Raw genomic sequence first — 23,063 nt, forward strand, 5'->3', positions numbered from 1 at the left:
TATATATATGTAGATGTCCTTTGAGATTTAGAAAAGGAGGAGAAAAGGAAGGCAAAGATGAACAGCTACTAAGTGTCTTTGGGAAACATACTTTAATAGAGGATATGGCTTCAAGGAGCGTACCGACAACAACTCAGGAATGGATTCTATCAGATTCTCAGTCATAACAAAGGTCACAACAAAATTTATCCTCCACATGGGACACTATGAAATATGCTAAGTGACAGGGACACATTGCGGCTACTCTCCATCGGCTCTGTCTCTTCTAGCCTGTATAAATGGATGAATGGAAGAGCTTTCATTAAGAACCCACGAGGCAGTAGCCAGGTCAGGCTCTTAACATCTCTGATCGTGTTGAGCACTAACCTAAATCTTAGGAGGCTGAGAGAGATGTCCCTCATGGCACGATGTAAGAAATTGACCATTAGGGTTTTAACCATTACTCTATCAAATTTAAAGCTTTCATTTGGAGTTGTAAGAGTTAAAATTATCCCCAGTGGGGGGGGGGTAAATATAGGATATCGCATGATTCCCGAAAAAAAAATCCTAAATACATAAAGTAAGGAAAATGAATGTTAAGTATACAGAGGAGGTAAGTAGTGAGGGGGCGTCCCCACCACCTTAGCTGGGTCGTTTTTCTTACACGTGTAGCTCTAACCCAATTTTATTTTTGTTTATCTCAAGTGTGTGCGCGCATGCAAGTGTGCATGTACGTGTGTGTGAGTGTGCTTGCGTGCATGTGTGTGCGTGTGTGAGTGAATGTGTGTGTGTGTGCAGGCTCGCATGTGCCATGGAGCACATGTAGAGGTTAGGCAACAACCCTTGGGGGTGGAGCCCCTTCTGTGGGTTCTTTGGGTCAAACTCACTCCTTGGCACAACCGCCTTTCCCCACTGAACCTTCTCATTGCCTCCCTGCCTCCACTCTCACCTTGGTTTTTGAGTCTCACTGATCTAGAACTCACCAATTTCAGCTAGGATGACTGGTTAGAGACATTGCCTTCCAGCCCTGGATTCCAAGCCTGCACTGCCAGGCCAGGCATTTTCCACCAGGCCCTCACACCTGTGTGGTAAGCACACTATTGACTGAGCTATCTCCTCAGCCCCCACCCATGCTTTTTAATTAACTTGTGAGCAGGAAGAGAAAGGAAATGTCGATTCTTCCTGGCATTTGGTTTTGCTCGTCCCATTGTTCAACAGGCCTGCGTCTGACCCAATGTTTCCCAATTCACTCCTCAAAGGAACGCCTGGAACAGAGAGAGGCTGGGTCACAGCTTCTATCCCATGCCTCTCCCTAATCTACTTCATACTAATCTGTCTTCAGAATATTAAAAAACAATCATCAGGATCATACATAGGCCAAGCCCCTGCTTTCTCCAACATCCACCCCCAAGACTCTTTTTCTGTTAGAACTGGCTCTGAAGTTGCTGGGCCCTGCCACCCACTTCTCCCAACACAAAAGCCAGGGATAAGCCAGGCAGGCCGGGACAGGCTTCTGGAAGCCGGAGAGCAGAGGATCTTCGAAAACAGAATGTACTTAGACCAATTCTTGGAAAGTCAGAGGAGGTGAGCGCCGCAGTCGGCGTCAGTTTCTCCCAGCAGAGTTAATGACCTTTCTCACTCAGTTCATGGCTTGGATGTGAACATCTGTCCCACAGTTGGAAAGAGATGAATACGCCATCTGAATTAAAAACTACGACTAGAAGCAATAACCATCAGTCACATGCCGCTGCTTCTGGGCCTTGTGTCATACTTGTTCATCAACATATAAATTAGTTAATCTAATGACAGTTTTGGAGTCTGTTTTTTTGGAGCTTGTCGTCTTGTGGGGTGCAAGAGAAGATGCAGATAATTAAGGGGAAATGCATAAATTGAGTTGCATGTGACTAAGTATAAAGAGTAATAGGGTCATGTAGTGTGGACTACTGGTCTAGTCCATGAAATCCAGGGATGTTTCTTAGAGAAAGAGGCACATACTCTGAATCATACAGGAGATGGCTCAGTCAGTCCTAAAGAACAAGAGCTTGGAGGGCTGAGGGCATGGCTCAGTGAGGAAAATCTTCCCTGGACAAGCACGAGCACCTGAATTCAGAGTGCCACCACCCGTGTAAGAATCCAGGTGCGATGGCAAGTGCTTATGACTCCAGGGCTGAAGGGACAAACACTACTGGGCCCGGGAAGTTTGCTGAGACAGCAAGACTGGGATTCAATGAGAGACTCAGTCTCTGCAGATAAGATGGGGCACTAAAGAAGAAACAGCAACATTGGTCTCTGAATTTAGCATGCTGCCACACAGACAAGCCTAACTGCACACACACACACACACACACACACACACACACACACACACACACACATAAAGCTGTCTATATTTTGACAAGGAGGCTTGGTGAGGAGTCGCCATGATTCTCCCGCTCCAGACAGACGCAGGTTAAGATCCTCCCTGGTAAGCCAGCTTGTGGGCTACACAGAATATTAGAAATGGATTAGAACAATATGTAAGAGCTAGCCAATAAGAAGCTGGACCTAGCCGGGCCAGGCGGTGTTTGAAAGAATACAGTTTCTGTGTAATTATTTCGGGGCATAAGCTAGCCATGTGGGCGGCCAGGTGCCGGGGACGCAGCCCTGCCGCTGCTTCTATTTCAACACACACACACTATGCCAAATGGAAGAGGGGGACAAAAGAAAAGAAAGGAAGGAAAAAGGATGGTCAGAAAGGATGGTCAGGTTTAGGACCACAGAACACTTTTGATCTGAGGCACTAGGCAAGTTCAGGACGATAGCCTGTAGCATAAAGGGATAGGAGCTGGCAAGCAACGGGCATGGGGATCTCCTGTTTCATTTTCATCCTCTTATCACCATAGACTGCTAAGAAGAAAGGGACAGCTGTAGTCATCAAGCTTCCCCACAAGATGTGGAGAAACCAAAGGCCAAAGATGAAAGGTGTCATGCCCACAGTTAAATATTTTCAAACAAGAGTACACACAAACTAGAATTAAGTCCAATGGCCTTGTCAGAGTCTACTTAGTTTCCTTTGTAAGAGTATTTGAAACCATTGACTTTGCATTTCTGCGCTAGAGACCAGGTAAGAATGAGGACCATGAGCTGATTGGAAATTCTGCTGAGAGACCTAATGCCTCATATCTGCAACCTTTGCGTTGTTTGCATAGGATGGTGGCTCAGTGGGCAATTTGAAAGTGTTTATCTCCTAGGTGACTACATCTTTTTGATGTTTTCACAGTTGGTTAGAACCACGTCATACGCTAGTGCCTTTGGCAAAAATACTCTAAGCTTAAAACAGATCTGTGGGGTCTGTGTGTGAGAGAGTAAGGGAGGGGTCAGGGAGAGGAAGATGGGGGGGAGAGAAAAAAGAGACAGACAGACAGACAGACAGACAGAAAGACAGACAGACAGACAGAGAGGTGTAAAAATGAAAGCAGCCATTTGGGCTGGAACAAAAGGGACGTAGCAGACCCAGCTTAGTGTAGACTGTACTGACTTTTTAATGCCAACCACGTTGATGGACAGCGTGGTTACTGAAGAAGGCTTTGAGCGGTAGAAAGGAACTTTGCTATCAAGACTGTGAGTGTCTGAGGTCACAATGCAACCTGTGACGTATGACCCTGGTGCCTGTCACCCTTTAGGGAACTGAAGCACAAATTCAACTGAGACAGAGCATTAGTACCTGAGAAGAATACAGTCAGTTTCTAGAAATTCTTTACCTGATGCCCTCGTCCCCTTCCCAGACTCTTGTATCTGGAGGTGGGCACATCCTCCTGTTGAAGTGTCCAGGTCCAGAGCTCCAGGCTGGACGGGGCTCTCTCTATACTTTTCAGCACCCTTGGCAACAGACTCACTCTTCTCTTTAGTCCTCTCCTGAAGAGCCGGATCTGCCACAGGGGCTTGTGCTGAGTAGAGAGACTGAAGCCAGGGTTCCAGTTAAAGAGCATTGCATTGTTATAGCCTAACCCTAAAGGGTCACTGTGCATCAAAAGGGAAAGAGAAAGGAAGAAGTGGCTGGGAAATGTGCCGGATTTCTTAAACACTCTAACTAACCAAGAGCTGGGGATGGGATTCATGGCTGGAGCCTTCACCTAGCATGTGTGAGGTCCTGGGTTCGGTCCCTAGCATTGCAAGAATGAAAGCCTAATGAATCCTGTACCATCCTCCTCCAAAGCTCACAGCAGCTTCTCAGATCATCTTTCTTTCCTAGAGACTTAAATGCGCAGTTTCCCACACCAGTGACATATTAGAAAAATATCATAGGTTTAAAAAAATGCAGCTATAGTATTCCACCTCAAGAAACAGTGACTTGTTATCTGTGGGAAACCCCAACAGAAAGAGCTATACAACTGCCCATGTTTCTACAACACACACTTGCAAGGGCCTTTTCTTATTTGATTCATACACATACTATACAGATGTGCATGCTATTATTATCATCCCATTTAATAAAGGGAGAAACTCAAGTTGAAAGATACTTAGCAACATGCCTCAGGATACCTAGATAAATAAGAGATAAAGTAAAGATTAAAGCCATTCAAGGCCTCTTGGTGTTCTTTTTTCTGTAACTCATGGCCCCTTCAGCACCAATGAACAGAATTCTCAAGACCTGTCCTGTCCAGGCACATTCTTCTCCTTTCTCCCCCACCTTTGCTAATGCTGTTTTCTCAAGACACCCACCCTGTTCCACAATACAAACTCCAAGAGAACCCCGGGGCAATCCGAGATATGTATACAGCCATTCACAACACTGTCATTGTGATCCTATCCATCAACGATGTGGTCCTAAAACGTGGTCTGGCAATTTTGGACCACAGGGAAGACTCCTGATACACCCAGGCCTTCAATAGCTTCTCTGCTCTCATGGCTCCTTCTGCAAACGCGCATGCGCGCACACATACACAGACACACACACACACACACACACACACACACACACACACACACATGCACAAAACACACATACAAAGAAACAGAGAGACATAAAGGCAGACAGAAGAGAGATGAAAAGACAGAGACATAGACACAGACACAGACAGGGTGAAGTTACGAGGGTTCCCCCAGAGAGGCTGATGAGGGAAACCTTGCCAGAAAGTTGGTGAATATCTCCAGGAGGAAGATGTGAAGAGTGTTTGTGTACCTATACTTAGGGGCAGATTTTCATTAATTATTTCAACAAATAGATAGTGGGCACCACTAATCCAGGGTATTATTATTTATAACCACCTTCTTCTCCATCCCTTCATGTAATCCTTAAAGTGCCCCTTCTCTTTTATCCTGCCTTTTCCATCCTTCCTCTTCCCTTCATCTCTGCCATTGCCCCTTCTCAGCAAGACCTTGCCACCCCCTTGCTCTCCACGAGCTCATTCCTTCTCTACCATTAGGTCTGTGATTGTGAGGCTAAGTCTGAATCATATCACTCATTCTGTTTATCAAGAATTGATGTGGGAGTGTCATATCAATCTGTTGATTTCATTGGCTGAGCAATAAAGAAACTGCTTGGCCCTGGTAGGTTAAAAGATAGATGGGAGGAGGAAACAGAATAGAATTCTGGGCGGAAGAGGAAGTGAGGTCAGACTCTGCTCTGCTCCCGGAGAGACCGGACAGCTCTGCTATCTGGAGCAGAGACACCATGATGGACAAAGGCTAGAATCTTCCTGGTAAGTGCACCTTGGGGTGCTTACACACATCATTAGAAATGGGCTAGTCCAGGTGCGAGAATTAGCCTGTAAGGGCTAGAGTTCATGGGCCAAGTAGTTCTTAAATGAATATAGTTTGTGTGTTGTTATTTCGGGCATGAGCTAGCCAAGCGGCCAGGGTGTTGGGGGCGCAGCCCTGCCACCGCTCCTATTTCAACAAAGAATCTGAAGAGACATGGTGAAATTTTAATCCAGCTCTGCCAGAGTTGAGCCCTTCTCATCTTTCCAGCTTCATTTGATTTCATGTCATTTCAAGCTCCATCCATGTCAGCTTCCTTGTGTGCTCCCTCCCAGCTCTGGTCCTTTTCGTGCACTGTCTTCTGTACTGCAGATGTTTGTTCCTGTTAACCTCCCCCTCTCCTGGACTCAGCCTCCTCATTCTGGACTCAGTATCGTCTTCATTTCATAAGGGGGCCTTCCATGAGAAGGTCTCACCAGAGCTCTAATACTTGTTACCTGTTACTTACACATCTGATTAAGTCTCTCTTCTACTGCTTTCAAGCACTTATAATATTTCCTGTGTCATGCGCATCTGTTTGTGTGTGTGTGTGTGTGTATGCGTGTGTGTGTGTGTGTGTGTTCATGTATATGTGGAAGCAAGAGATCAACTTCAGGAATCCTCCCATCTCCACCTCTCCAAAGCTAGGAGTAGAAAAGAGTTCTGCCACACCTAGACCTTCTCATGTGGTTTTGAGGGTTTGAACTCAGCTCCTCATGCTTGTATGTCAAGCATTTTATTCACTGAGCTATCTCCTCATCCACTTCTTTTACATTTTTTTACTTGTTAGACTTAGTCTGTGTCCTATCCCTTATTTCTTCACATATTCCCAGTTGCATGAAGATAAAGATTTTGTATGTTTTTACAAAGCAACCAATTTCCAGTCCCAGTCAAGTGCTTGCACAGAGAAGCCCTCAAACACTTGTTACATGAATGAATGAGTAAAACATCGATTGAAGAATGTCACACCTGTTCAACACTGGACTGGGCCTCGTCCTTACAGAGGTTACAATCTAGATCTACTTACTGCCTTTGTAGATCTTCTAGTCTAGTTCTAGCTAAGGAAGAAGATTGAGAAATCAGCATGTGACTATTGCATTATGTACAGACTCTTTCAGGCTTTTCCATGGCCCCCATCATGTTTTTGGTGATAAAAGTTTAGCCAGTGGTTCTCAATCTTCCTAATGTTGTGACCCTTTAATAGAGTTGTGGTTGAGGTGAGCCACAACCATAAAATTATTTTTCTGCTACTTCATAAATGTAATTTTGCTACTGTTATGCCTCATAATGTGTAGAACTTTCTGTCTCACCTGGTCCCACAGCCATTTAGGCCCAAATAAACATACAGAGGCTTATATTAATTATAAATTGTTTGGCCTATTGCTCAGGCTTATAACTAACTAGCTCTTATGACTTAAATTAACTCATAATTCTTGTCTATGTTTAATCAAGTGGCTTGATATTTTAATCAGTGAGGCATCTCATCTTACTTTCTCTGCATCTGGCTGGTGACTGACTCTCTGCCATTCCTCTTCCCTTAGTCTCGTTGCCCCACCTATACTTCTTGCCTGGCTACTGGCCAATCAGCATTTTATTAAACCAATATGAGTGAAAACTTTGTAGGGTACAAGAGCATTATCCCATAGCAATAATGTAAATATCTGATGTGTAGGACAGCCAATACGAAAGGGTCAAGATACAGAGGTTGAGAACCACTTGTTTAGGCTTTGACATAACTGAAATTGTGACTGACTCTAGGATTGTTCCTGTGTTTTTTTTTCTAATGTTTTCTACAGTGCTCTAGTAGGACTGAGAAAGAACATACTCCTTCCAGTTCAGAAAGGCCCTGTGGTGACACATAGTTTCCTTTCTTGTTAAAGCCTTTTAGTCGGCATGTGAAGAGCATCTTTATGATGAATCTTCCTAGCAAGTGACAGGTATGTGAGCTAATGAGGACAATACACCTGCCTTTTAGGACTTCCTGGCATGACCAAGTTAGGTATCCTGGGGAAACTATAAGCATATCCCTGGACCTGCCTAAAGGCCTTTCCCCTGAGTCACTATATGAGCCCTTAAGTCAGCTGTCCTTGTTAATCAATGGGAGTCAGTGAGTCGATACAGTATTTGTTGAATATGCCAAGCTCTCTTCTCTCAGGCTTCCACTCTAACAGGAGTGGGCAGCCTATGCCTGAAAACAAAATTTGGTGACTATTTTGGTTTGCAAAATTCTACTGAGGAACAGCTACACTTGTTCATTCTGTGATGTCTACATGTCTTTTCTACTACAGAGACAGGTGAAGAAGTTTTAACAGCAATCACCTGACATGCAAAAGTCAAAGTATTTACAGAAAATAGGCTGACAACCCAGAAAGTGAGTACCCAGTGCTCTAAGAGATCCATTGTATGTAATTAATTGATTTTTATATATCTGCAATTATACTACCCCTGGAAGAATTGGAAAATTCTTTCTGCAGGGCTTAATATTTGCATGAAATTTTGGTAGGGAAAAACTGCACCTGAGGGATTCTAAATGCTCCATATATTGCTTTCTAGCCTAATTCTCTAGAATCTTCTGCTTCTCGATGTTGGCTGTTTACTGTAATCACATGGGGAAGGCTATTGGGAGTTGACTGGAGCTACCACGTATTCCAAGGCCCCCTGAGCCTTAGAAAGCTTTCTTCTTCCCGTGTGCCTCGGCTTCATCTACTACACAACAGACAGATTGATCTGGGATTTGCAAATTCTCTTCAATAATTAATAGCTCATCTGAAGAAAGATAAAATCAGCCAGATACATGACTAGTAGTGAGAGAGGGGCTTAGGGAGATAGCTCAAGGAGAAAGTGCTTGCTGCACAGATGTGAGATGTGCACTTAAATTTCCGGAACCAGGGAGGAGCTGGATGTCACGGCATGCATCTGCAACCCCGGGGTTCCTACTGCATGGTGTGTGTGTGTGGGGGGGTCAGAGACAGAATTCTCAGAAGCTCAGGGGCCGGCTGGCCTGCAGGACTCAGTGGTAAACAAAAGACCCTGTCTGAATCAAAGTGCAGAGTGAGGACTGACACCCAAGGCCATCTTTTGACCCAATGTGTGCTGAGACACACACATGTCTGCACTCACACTCACAGGATACACACATGAAAATGCTCACGCAATACTCTGCACATATCATACACATACATACTAAAAATAAATAATGGTTGAAAAAGAGCTATAGGGAAAAGTTGAATCTCACATTGGATAACAGGAACTAGTGTGCAAAGCCGTGTGCAAATTCAGGGGTGTGTATTTAAGCAGCAGCAAACTTCTGCATCAGTTTGAATAGTCCCATGTTCAGAACCCAACTGAGAAAGCAGGTGGCCTGTGAACTTCGCTCAACTGTCTGAGATCCCTGGCAAGCAAAGCTATCAGTGGGAACTTTAGAGACAGTCCCTTAGCAGAGTTTGTTTTACTTTCTACTTTCAGACTTGCTCCAAAAGCTTAGCTGAAATTACAGCCTCGAGAGTGCCTGCTTAAATTCCTTTAACAAGCAACCCTTCTCTGTGGACACAAGTTTGGGCCTGTCCTCCTGCCTCAAACAGGCCATCCATCCACACTGTTTGCAGTGGCCCCAGGCTACAGGTAGTTTAAGTGCCACTATCAGATTGCTTCTCAACCTTCTCCCCTAGACTCAATAGGCCTGATTTTGTCAGCATTTTTTAGACCACTCAGAGCCAGTGTTAACCATTTCTGCACTGAGCAGCAACTGTTCTCTGCTCCGTCTTGGCTTTGCTCCTCCTGAGAGTTCAGATGCTATAGAAGGGACTTCTTGGCTCCAGGCCCCCTTCGCTCCCCTTTACAATTATTCTGGTGACCATATGTTGAGGACTAATGACAACTGTCTGCTGGGAATGCTCAAGCTTGAACTTGCATCAAGTCAGGGGACTGATGAAATAAACCTCAAAATTCAAGACATCTATCCTATAATTAAGGATCACTAATGTATGGCCTCACAAGGTCAGGGAGCCCCACTTTTGGCCTCCACAAATTAAAGGGATCTGGAGAGAGATTCCTCTTTCAAAGAGTAATTTTTTGAGTGGTCCATTAAATGAACATTTATTGAACGTGTGTGCTATGCTGAGCATTGTGCTGGTCACTGGCACGTGAAGGAGAAAGAGAGAGATGGCATCTCTGGCCTCACACTATTCATAGACACCTGAAATGGGTTGGAAGGGGAGCGGAATACAGAAAAATACACAAGCCATTGTAAATGATCTGACAGGACTGGGACGGGCGAGAAGCAGCAGCAGGGTTGGAAAAGAGAGACACAGAACTCCATGCAGACAGCACAGAGAGCGAAAGAACCACCTTCAGGGCTCCCACATGACTTCTCCTTTTTTGCCCACAGGGCAGAGGAGGGCTATAGAGAGGGAAGCCCACAGGAAAGGATGGCAGGCAGAATGAGGCATCCTTAAAGATGGGGACAAACTCAGTGGTCCTTCAGCGAGGGATCAGTTTGTAATGACACAAATCAGGGTTACTCTTGCCATCTAATCTAAGAATGGCAGCCAGGATGCTTGCTGTTCACCTACCACGTGCACAAAAGCATCCCTAGTCATGTTGCCGCCAAGGTCACTGTGCTAAGGCTCAGAAGCTCAACCTTGCTCTAGCTCAGCGAGAGACACTAAAAAAGGAGGGTAGCCAAATCAGATCAACTTATAATCACTCTGGATGGAGGCAGCAGAAAGTATTAGGAAGAGCACAGGATAGGAGACATTTTATCAGTCACAAAGTAACATGGTGGGTCACAAACATCCTCAAATCCCCAGACAGTGGTCCTGCTACAGAGTCCATCTCAACAGGCGTAGGATGTCAAAATGACGGGGCTATCCTGGGGCTTTACAGGCACCACTTGCTCATCATGATTGGTGGTGGATATGAGGCTGAAAAATCTGAGGGGAAATAACTTCCACTTTGCTTCCATGTGGATCATCATTCTGCCGCGTAAAGATTTCAGATTAGAGTTTTAGCTAACTTTCACACAAGACTGTGGTGTGTAGATATTTTAAACACGAGAGAGAGAGAGAGAGAGAGAGAGAGAGAGAGAGAGAGAGAGAGAGAGAGAGAGAGAGANGAGAGAGAGAGAGAGAGAGAGAGAGAGAGAGAAAGACATAATGCCACATATTTGTGGAGCATGCCTTGGCTTCCTTACAGCAGGTGGAAGTCCTATAAATGAACAGTGGGCAGCTGCTCACCATGAAGATATGCTCCATAATGTCAGCCCCGCCTGGGAAAAGTGGTAGCCTCTCTCATTAAGGACAATGTTTTGTGTGGATTTGTGTGCATACTTATGGAAGTCTCTTTAGTTTAGAGTGGTCCCTGTGCACTTCTTCCCTGCTCACTTCCAATGCCATAAATACTAAGCCATCTATTTATAACTGCTACTTAGTGAGCACTTAGCTACTTAGATGTGTGCCAGGCCCTGGACTGGGTGTTTTAAATGGATTTACTCACGAAGTCTCCACAAGCTGGTAAAATGCATCCCCCCATTCCAGTTTTTCACTTAAGAAGACTGCTGTTCATTGAGCTAATGCGCCTAAAGCAATGATTTTTTTCAATCTATATTTTAATCCAATCATAAAAGTTCCTCTCAGACTCCTGAACTTGACCCCTGGAGCCTATTCTAATCAACTCAGTGAGTAATGCAAGAGGCCACCTGGAGCAGGGCTATCCTCTGGACATCTTGCCTCTTAGAAATAAGTCTGATACCCTTTGAATGCTGGCCATCTTCATATTGATCAAGGAATATTCAGGCCCAGGCAAGCCTCTGGTCTAAGCCTTGGTTTTGCAGCCATCTGCACACCCTCCTCATGGCACCATCACTTCCAGTCTCTCCATGTCAGGCTCCGATAGGTAATTGGCATCTATCCAGAGATGACTATGGAATTCCCTTTGCCAAGTTCATAAAGCCTGCAGGTTGTTTTGACACTGGAGTTTCAGTTTCAGCCATAGAAAAGGCAGGGCTTTGCCAGAGTTAGGAACCCACAAAAGATCCTTAGGCACTGTTTGTTCCCTGTCATGAACATGGGATGTCTTCTAGCCGCTCCAAGGATAAGAACTTCTTATCAACCTGGGCGCTTTCGCTTGTCTTCCTGTTTGGAAAGCATGGACTTTTCCTGTACTTGGCAACTTAACCCAAGAGCACAGCCAAATGTTTCAAGGCACTTGAAGACATGTGCAAAAGTCTACTGGGATCCATCTCTTCGCAAGATGTTTTCAAAAAGAACCCAAACGATTGCCCTGCCAGAAAACAGACAAACATACCAGATGAAATAGGATATTTCCCCCTCTTAATCAAGAATTCATTTGCCTAGTTCCCATGGCCTGAGCCCTAGATGAGACCACATGACACATAGTCTTGGGTCATCTAAGAGTCAGCTCACTAGGCAATGCTGAGTGGAGACACAGTTGCTGGGAAGCATGCTGGTCCAAACTTTCATGTAAATTCGAGACTTGGACATCATGATGCCAATGCCTGGATACACGTATTTGTTTCTGTTTCACATGACATGGTGATTGGAGGGACATCTATTTTCTGGCTACAAACAACAAGAAAGCTGAAAAATTCACCACTAGAAATACCACATGGAGACATTTAGACAAAGGTCAGCAAGTTCCCTCTGGCCACTGGTTCCATCTTTTGGACTCAGGAAGTTGTACTTGTTTCACCCTTGGTACACACAAAAGTCAGAGTGGGTTCTGATGTCCCCCCTCAGGAGAACACTGCATTCATGCCCTGTGGCTGTTGTAGTGAACAATTGCATGTGTGCTGGCATAGAACAGCAAATGTTTGTACCCATGAAATTCTGGAGGTCATAAGTCAACCTGTCTGCAAGATGCACTGTCCATGGAGGTTCCTGGGGAGGAACTGTCATTTGCCTGTTCTAGTGGCTGCCACCATTCCTTGATGTATGGCTGCATCATGTCAATACCTCCCTATGTCCCTCTCTGTCTGTCACACTGTCTTCTCTGTGCCACGCCCTCTCTCTTTTTCTCATTGTCTACATGTTGGGTATGGTGGGTATGTGTCCATGTGTACATATGCCTGGTGTGGAAAGTCCTTCTGTATATGTGTTGCTTTTATTGGTTAATGAATGAAGCTGCTTTCAGCCAATGGCTAAACAGAATAGAGCCAGTCTGGAAAAGATATAAAGAGAGAGTAGGCAGAGTCAGTAAGAAGCCATATACCTGCCAGAGGAGAAAAATGTGAACCACCAGAGGAGAAAGATGCAAGCTGCCAGCTGAAAACTTGCTGGTAGGCCATAAGCTTCATGTTAAAATATAAAATAATAAAAATGGATTAATTGAAGCTATAAGAGCTAGCCATTAAGAAGCGTGAGTTTAAAGGCCAAGCAGTGTTGTAATTAATACAGTTTTTGAGTGGTTATTTCAGGTCTGAGTGGCTGGGAAACAAATGAGCAGTCTCAGCCAACAGATAGGCATGCCAATGTGGGGCTGACTAAATGCAGGTAAAACCAGAGAAAGCTTGGAAAGGAATTCTAGACACAAAAGAACAGAGTTAAGCATGGCTTCTTGGTAGCTGGCATTTTTTTTTCCAGATTGCCTCATGGTGAACAGGGGCACCACAACTTTTTTAAGAGAGGTGTAGTAAAAACTGTGTGGCTTCTTTAAAAATGGTGGCTTCCTGGTTTACCAGCACAAATGGCTCTGACTCTTTTGAGGAGTTTGGCTACCAAGAATTTAAATGGGGTTTGGGAACAGAATGTTACAGCTTGCTCACTGGCAACATAGACCTGCTATGTGTCTGAAAATAGGGAAATGTGCATGGCTTGCAGAGGAAGTAAACAAGTCTCTACCATGTTGGGCTGCATGGAGCCAACAGTCAAAGCCACAGAGTTGGTCCTAGCCATGCCCGCTTAGCATTTTTTAAAAAGCTGGTCTAAAATAACTAACGATATGCATGCAATAAAGACAAATTCAGATGAAAAAAGACCTCTAAATGGGTCACAGTGTTGCATAAATGTATGTAGGCTTGGGAGAGAGAAGAAAAAGAATATAAACAGTTATAAAAGGAAGTAAATGGTTTAAAAAAACAAAACAAAGTCTTTAAAGAGACAGTACAGACAGTCATAGACTGAAGTAAAGAAAATAAGCCATGTAAAGATGGAATATACACAAGGAGTTTGAACTATATATATTGTGCTTTCTTTGAATTTTTTGACTACAGAGAGAGATTTGATTCTTGGGGCTGCTAAGCTAAAACAATGTATATAGTTTAAAAATATCTTGACTTCAAAATTTGAATCTAAGAATATGTTGCTTTGGAAAAGAGGTTTACTTTTGTTTCCACAGAAGATGAGAACCTGTGGATTCCTTCCAGACTAATGTGGTTTAATCAAACAAGATACCCTGAAGTGATGACCCAGGTAATCCAACATCAATGATAGCTTCAGGACTGCTGGCTTAGATGGATCAGCCACACAAGATACCCCATGAAAGACCTAATTAATAGTGCCCCCAATCAGCAGGAAATAGTCTAGAGAACAATGCCCAAATATCCTAAATGATTGTTTATAAATGTTCATTTATATTTAAAGTGGGATATGCTATAGAGATGGATACTTTGCATTGGTATGGATATTGGTTTATTGATACAAATTTAAGATTAATTTTGTTATATGTATATTTCTGCTCTTGATTAAGGTATTGTGTTTTTGCAGCTTATTTAAAAATGTAATGTATAATTAAGAAATATAGGTTAATAGATATCATATTAATATCATCTATAATAGTCAAGCTTGTAGTCACTTTGGTTAGGTTTTATAGATGTGATGAAATATATTTCAGATGCACAATTATTCTTCAAACCTTTCAAAGACTAACAGAATATGGCATTTAATATATTTTAAAAGCATAGGGCTTTTCATGACAATGAGACAAATCTGCTTTGGCAGCACCAATCTACTTCAAGAGAATGATGGGCATTGCAGAGGCTCCTCATGGAGCTTGTTAGCCTTGTAAGCAAGAAGTTGCTCTTGCTGAACTGTTTGATTAGACTTGCAGGACCCACAGCAAAATTACTGCTAAAGCTGCCTAAATAAGATAAGACTGTCCTTTGGGGTTCCTGCTTCATGAAAGAGTATGCCAGACATTCTACAGGACACAGAAAAAAGTGGCTGACAAACTGCCAATATAGGCAAAACTTTCTTTGAAATTTCCTGCATCATGCTGAATACTATGGACCTGTAGGCTGAAGATGGATGCCCCAGAGTTATAGAAGAACTTTGGGTGACTGTCCAGGCAGCAAGATGTCTCTGTCAATTCTAGAGTTTTGGAAGTTTCTTACAATGCACTTCCTGTTAACTTGTGTAATAAATTTTTCCGGGGTCTTTGATGGAGTTGAAAAATAGATAGTTATAGTTTTCCTTAGTTCCGATAAAAGATAAAGTATATATAAATATTGTAACTGTAATTCTTGCTTGATACCTGTTTTATTTTATGTAATTTTATTATGTTAAAGTTAAAACCTTCTTTTTTATTTAAGCAGAAAAGGGGAAATGGTGTGGGAAGTCCTTCTATATATGTGTTGCTTTTATTGGTTAATGAATGAAGCTGTTTTCAGCCAATGGCTTAACAGAATAGAGCAGGACTGGATAAGATATAGACAGAGAGTAGGTGGTATCAGTGAGGCGCCATGTAGCTGTCAGAGGAGAAGATGTGAGCCGCTAGGTGAAACCTTGCCGGTAGGCCATGACCCCCATGGTAAAATATAAAATAATAGAAATGGGTTAATTTAAGATATAAGGGCTAGCCAATAAGAAGTGTGAGCTAATAAGCCAAGTAATGTTGTAATTAGTACAATTTCTGAGTGATTATTTCAGGTCTGGGCTGCCAGGAAATAAACAAATGGTCTCCACCAACATATGCCTGTGGAGGCCAGAGGAGAACTTTGAATATTGTTCCTAGAACACTGTCTACTTTGATTTTTGAAGCAGAGACTCTTATTCACCTGGAACTCTCTCAGTAAATGAGGCTGGCTGACCAGTGAGCCCTAGAGATCTGGCTGTCCCAGATTCCCATGTCATGTGAAACAGAAACAAATGCATGCATCCGGGCATCATGATGCCCAAGTCTCGAACTTTGGAAGGAAGTTGCCTACACGGGAGTTTGGATCAGCCTGCTTTCCAGCAACTGTGAGTCCACTCAGCATTGCTTGGAACCAACTCTTAGAGGACCCTAGTACTGGGATTACAAATTTATCAAGCATATGCACCATAGGCACCATAAATGGGTCTGGGAGCCAAATTCATTTCTTCATGCTTTCAAGGCAAACACTCTAGCCCCTGAGTTATCTCAATAGCCTAGAAATTTCTATAGCAGTCTGACTCCCACTCTTTTTTTCCAGACTGGGGTGTAGGAGGTAGTACAGGCTCAGAGTAAAAATGGCTCAGAGGTTAAGAGTGTGCCTGCTCTTGTAGAGGAGATGAGTTCAGTGCCCAAGTGCCTGTCCATCAGCAGGGGACCCCATGCTCTAACCTCCTCAAGAACGGTTCTCATGAACACACACACACACACACACACACACACACACACAAAGTAAATCTTAATATAAATTAAATTTTAACTGGTCACTGAAATCACGGGTCTATAAATGCTATGTATCAATGAGTGTCATCTCAACCTAGTCTCTTCCTTACAAAGGGACCTGAGGCCGGGCGGTGGTGGTGCACGTCTTTAATCCCAGCACTCGGGAGGCAGAGGCAGGAGGATCTCTGTGAGTTCGAGGCCAGCCTGATCTACAAGAGCTAGTTCCAGGACAGGCGCCAAAAACTACAGAGAAACCCTGTCTCGAAAAAACAAAACAAAACAAACAAACAAACAAACAAACCAAAGACACCTGTGATGGAATTTAGGACTCACTAAAAAAAACTCAAAAATGGCCTTATCATCTTGAGGTGGTTAACCCCATCTCAGCTGCAAAAGACCTTTGCAGTAAGAAAACATTAATAGGTTCTGGAAATAAGGACTTTATACTTACAATAATCAAGATTTAGCTTTCCATGAACACCCATTTTCTGGGTTATTTCTGCACATGCATGTGCTAACGATTGTGTGAGGGACATCTGTTCTTCTGTCATGTATCACATTTGAATATATGTGCAGAATTTAAAGCTGTCTTCTTGAGTACTTGAACTATACTTATAATAATGTCTTCAGGACTCCTTAAGCCCAGGATCCTTGACATTTGGGGCTGAGAAATTCTTCTTGCAGCAAGAAATGGCTGGTCTGAGCGCTGTCATACATTTGACAAAATATAAGAACACTAGTTAGAGTAGATTTTCAGATACATTGTGAGCAGCTTTGTAGACTAAAAAGATCCGAGGCAATAGCTTGAACCTTCTAATACCACCACAATTTGATCTTTGAATATCTGAAATTTAGACCTGGTTGGAATACTACATTCCATGTGTCTCACCCCGATACCAGATGCCAACAGCATACAGGTGAGAAAATTGCCTCTACAATAACACCAGACACCCCGGGAGATGAAGTCACCCAACATAGAGAATAAACTCGCTAACTAAATCAAACCTCACGTAGCACTGGAACGACTCAGAAAACCATGCGAAACTGTTTGGAAAACTCTGCATTGGTGGCTGTGGCAATGACCTGCAAAGATTCCAGGTCTGAGGGCTTTGGTTACAGGGACAACAGTGGGGGGCTGGGGGCGGGGGAGGGGGCTGTGTGCATCACAAGGGTAGCTTTGACAAAAAAACTATCTTCTTGGAAGAGTCCTGCCCAGCCTTGTCCTTTCAAGCCTTGGAGCCTAGGGCAAAGCAACAGGACCAGGCATGAACTCCCATCCCCCACTCACCCTCTAATTTATTTTAATTATCCTCTCCCCCCACCCACTTAGTCTTTAGGCTTTGCTTGGGAGCAAGTGACTCCCTCAGACAGCCAGGAGACAATTGTCTGGCAACGGGAGGCTGTGAGGTCCCTCTCTGGAGGTATTTTCACTTGGAGCATGTTCCTACTGGTAGCAAAAGTCAAACGAACGAGGCTGTGTATGTGTGTACACACGGACACGCGTGTGCCTTTCTCTCTTTCCCTCTCTTCTTTCATTTCTTCTCTACCTCCTCAGCCTTCCCACCTGCAGGATCCCTTAACACAAGCACTCACCATGCCTCAAACAGTCCTTCTGTGGTGATTACCAGGGATCCCTTCTCCCCAAGGCCAGCTGCCTCTACACAAGATCAAATTTGACTTTCTAGAGTTTTCTCTAAATATAAACCTGGTGTACACATAGCAGAGATAGCAAGCAGGTGCATATATTGTACGTCTACATAAAAAAAGCCCTGGAGTTTCCATAGACCTGCATCAGTGAGAGATCTATATGGAAAGATAATGGGGATTTTACAGATTGGGGGAAGCTTTGAAGTCTCTGACCCCAAATAAAATACCAAAGGCACAACAACAAATCCCTTAACCGGGGAAGGTTTTTCTCTCCTCCATGGCTGGTGCTGTGTCAAGAGGAGATTGCCCCAGAACAATAAGACCTCACAGAAAAGGGCCAGAGTTTGGTCCTATTCCAGCCTCATCCAGAAAAGGAAGAGGATTTGACTATTTGCTGCTGGATTCTCTCAGTTGCTAGCCATGAACACTGCCTTTAGTGGATACAGATGATGGGGCTCCACACTGCATCCTATAGCTGTCCAGCAACGTAACTGACTCTGAAGAAGTTGTAAGACTGAAGAATGAAGGAGTAAATGCAGCTAAACATAACTTGTTTTCCCTAAAAGACAAAAACTAAGATTAAAAAAATGTGGTGAAGACACAGACAACAGAAAACAGTGCAGAGGCAGTTCAACCAGGAAGAAGAAATGTCCCAGGACACCGACTGACTTGTTGGACAGGAGATGTGCCCTCCTGCACCTCTCTGGTATGAAGAAGGGGCAAGCTTAACTTTCAAGGTGTGTTTTTCAGGTATACGGTGAAAATAGTGGGGTTATAATCAGGAAACAGAAGGCACCTGCAGAGACATCACACAGATGCCCATCCACTGCAGCCTCAGCCGCCTCTCCCATGTATGCCATCTTGCAGAGAAAGACATTCCATAAGTTTGAGTGTGTTTCAGTATTTTAAATGCCTTATATACTTATGCTATGCTTTGAATGCTTTCTTTTTTATTTAACTTGGCCAAATGAAGCATATAGGCCTTAATCACCAGGGCAGAGTTTTAGCAGATGTCTACACCAGTGTAGCCATGCCAGTGAAGCTGCAGACCACGCTCCTCTTCCCCAGAATGGTCCTTCAGTCCAGTCACATGTTGCATCTGTTCCTGCCCAGACGGTTGCACATCTATTGTTGAAGTCTTTCTCAGTGATGCCATGTTGGCGGCTTCATCAAAAATCATCAAAATGACCACAGAACAAGCACCCTCCCCTACACTCCCACAGGAGAGCTAAGTGTAATAACCCTGCCTCAGCTTTGTCCTGTCAATACTTGAGCTGCGCAGAGGCAAAACATTAGAGATTTACGTTTACCTCTGAATGAATCTCTTTTCCACTTTGATTCTTCCTCCTTCCCTCCCTCCCTCCCTTTCTGCTATGATTCTCCCTCCCCCTTTCTCCTCCCTCGGCCTCCCTCCTTCTCAGTCTCTCTTTTTCTCCCTTTCCCTATTTCTCTTCCTTCCTTGCTTTCTCTTCCTTCCTCTCTTTCTCATTTCTCTTTCTGTGTGTATTTTATTTTATCTTTTTGTGTGCTAAGAATTACTCAAGACTTTGTTTTACCAACTTGAAAAGACACAAGTGTGAAAGACATGTATGTATGTGCACTATGGCAGTGCATTACACATGTCCACTATAGCCATGCATGCACACATGTGCACCATGGCAGTACATGCACATATGTGTACCATGGCAGTGCAAGTACACATGTTCACTATGGCTGTGCATGCAAACATGTCCACTATGGCAGTGCATGCACACATGTGCACCGTGGCAGTGCATGCACATATGTGCACCATGGCAGTACAAGTACACATGTTCACTATGGCCGTGCATGCACACATGTGTACCATGACGGTATAAGTACATATGTACACCATGGTAGTGCATGTACACATGTGCACATCACTTCAGCTGATCTTTTGAGAAAGAACCTCTCATTGAACCTGGAGTGTGCTCTATTTTGGCAAGACTAGCTGGCTAGAAAGCCCCAGGGATTCTCCTGTGCCCCCCTCCAGGCCCCACCCCAGTGCTGGGATTTCAGGCTTCTGCCTAGGTACTTTAAAAAAAAAACTTTTCATTGATTCTTCGTGGATTTTACATCATGCATCCCAATCCCACTCATCTCCCCACCTCATTGCTTCTGCTCTCTGCCTTTGCAACCTCCCCCAAACAAAAGTTAAAAGTAAAACTAAAATACAAAGCAGAATAAAAAAACAAATAAACAAAAATCAAACAAAGATTCTCAGCATGGAAGTTGTTACATGACCAGTGACCCAGTGAGTCCCACACTTTATCCTTTACTCCCTACGTCTTTACTTGTTCTCTGTAATGCGCCGCTGATCTGCTTCAAGGCCCCTGGCTTCTGCTGTACCGTCAATACTGGGTCTATTGTGCTTCGTGTCATGAAGATCCTGTAGCTTGGATGTGCAAGTCCAGCCCCTTCACATGCTCCAGCAGTTCATAGATGAAGCGTGGAGGGGGGGGGGCTACCTCGTAACCCTGGTTCTGGACCTGGGTGGTAGGAGGGTTAGTCAGCCTGACAACTTTCCCTCATTGCCAGCACCCAGGCAAGCTTTCCAGCCCTGCGTTAGCCAGCTCACCCAACGTAGCAGACAGCAAGGAATGGGGCCAGGTCCGCGTTTACACCCTAGGGTCCAGCTCACCAGCACTCATAGGACCTGGGCCAGCTCTACTGCTTTGCCCAGTCGAGGGGCAGGATCAGCTTTTCTGAGTGCTACCCTTGGTGGGGGGCAGGGCCAGTTCTACCATTCTCATGTGCCCAAGATTGGATCTCTTGACTGTTGCAAGTGGCAAGGACATATTTTCCTTAGCGTTGCCATCCTGTGGCATACCAGGGTGGGGGAGGGGACAACTCTGCTGCTCTCACACCCAGAGGCCCTGCCTGCACTTGTTGGGGGACAGGAACGGTTCTTCCACACTTGTGGCCCTAGGGCCATCTCTTACCTGCTGCAGGTGGCAAGGGGTGAGGGGAATGAGGGCAATTTTTTTCCGCACCCATGCCATCACATGGCAGATGGGGGAGCAAGGTGAGTCCTCCTGTTGTCACCCCCAAAGGCCTATTCATCTGTGCTCCGTGGGCGGGGGACATCTCTACTGTGCCACCCAGGTGAGGTTCAGGGCCTGTTCTCCTTAATGCAGCTGCCTATGGGAGGGGGCAATGCCAATTCTCCCACTCTGATGATGTCAGGGCAAGCTCTCTCACCTGCCACAGATGAGGAGGGCTGGGAGAGGGTAGCGGTCTGCTATGGTGCCCCAGCTAGAGTGCTGCAGCCAATGACGGGGAGAGAAGCAAGGGGGTGTTCTTCCCCTCACCCACACCCCCTGTGACAGACTGTGGGGATAACTCTCCCACTCGGGCCTATTCAGTTATACCAACAGCAACAGAAAAAGTTCTGCTTTGCTGCCCTGGAGAGGTGCAGGGCCCACTCTACGGCATAGTAGGGGGTGGCGAGGCCCTTTCTCCCTAGTGTTGCAGCCAGTGAGGGGCAGGCCTTATCCCCACCACTCTCAGTGGTGACAAGAGCCATGGACATCAATACGGACCATGACCATGGGAGGGTCACAGACCCAGACATGGCCCCTGGCAGCAGCTCAGGTCTAGACACGTGGCCCTTGGTGGCAGCATAGGCTACTCAGTTCTGCATGGCTCCAACAGAGGTTCAATCCACAGACACTAATGGCCATAGTGGCAGCCCAGGCTCCTGCCATCCATGTGGCCCTTTAGTGGTGCTATGGCTATGGACATCAATACAGACCCCAGCTGTGATTGGGCCCAGACATGGTCTTTGGGAGCAGTCTGGGCTTGGATATCACCATGGTCCCAGTTGGCAGTGAAAGTCACTTAGACCAACAATGACCCAATGGAAGTGTGGTTTTCAAACTCACTTGTCCCCACATGGCCCCATCTGTGGGCCCAGAATCCAGGCATCCACACCGCCACTGATGGCAACAGGAGCCTCAGACATCAGCATAGGTCCTGTCTGTGGCAGGGCCATGGGCCCAGACATCCCCAGCCCAGCTCAGACCCACATGACACCCTGCCCTTGGGTGTCAGTGTGTGTTATTTGGGTCTGTATGGGCCCAGCAGCAGTCTGGCCCTCAGGCACCAAGAAAGACTCAGACAGAGGCTCAGAACCTGGGCATCAGTGTGGCCTTTGGTGACAACACAGGCCACAGACAGCACACACTAAGGCTATGGTAGGACCACGGACCCAGACATGGCCCTTGGCAGTAGCCTGGACCAGGATGTCATCATAGACCTAGTTATCTGCCTAGCTTTGTGCATAGGACCCAAACTCAGGGATGCATGTTTGAGAGACAAACACGTTACAAGTAGAACCATCTTCTAGCTCTCATCATTGTATTTTAATGCCAGTTTGCCATATTTTAGTTAACAATTTCATTCATGGATTGCATGGACAAAAATATGTAGTTTAATCACTTCAATGATTTTTTTTTTAATATTTTGCCCCAGAACTACTTATGTAAAATTCAAATCTTCTTGGACATTATGGAGACTTATGACTAGTGTTTGGTCCACCTTGGCGGCTCTGCATTCACTTAAATGTAATCCAATCTGCTGCTGGCAGAATAGCCTACAGGCTTAGTGAAAGCCGACTGGTTGACAGTGAAGTTCAGAACTTCAGGTTGCCTGATAACTTCATGTCTAGCCAATCTCTCAGGTAATGAAAAGGAGGTGTTTGTAGTGATAAGAGCGGCGAGGCTGCGTCCCCGGCACCCGGCCGCCCGCATGGCTAGCTTATGCCCTAAATAATTACACAGAAACTGTATTCTTTTAAACACTGCCTGGCCCATTATCTGTAGCCTCTTACTGGTTAGCTCTTACATATTAATCTAACCCATTTCTAATAATCTGTGTAGCCCACAAGGTGGCTTACCAGGGAGGATCTTAACCTGAGTCTGTCTGGAGCGGGAGAATCATGGCGACTCCTCCTAAACTTCTTTCTCCCAGCATTCTGTTCTGTTTTCTCCGCCTACCTAAGGGTTGGCCTATCAAATGGGCCTAGGCAGTTTCTTTATTAATAAGAAATCACTCCCACATCAGGTGTTAAAATTTTACTTTGCAATGAGGGACTCGTCTCTTTCTACCCCTAG

The sequence above is a fragment of the Alexandromys fortis genome, unplaced genomic scaffold (genome assembly GCF_014885135.2).
Source record: "Alexandromys fortis isolate MF-2015 unplaced genomic scaffold, M_Fortis_MF-2015_v1.1 scaffold_220, whole genome shotgun sequence".
Lineage (NCBI taxonomy): Eukaryota > Metazoa > Chordata > Mammalia > Rodentia > Cricetidae > Alexandromys > Alexandromys fortis.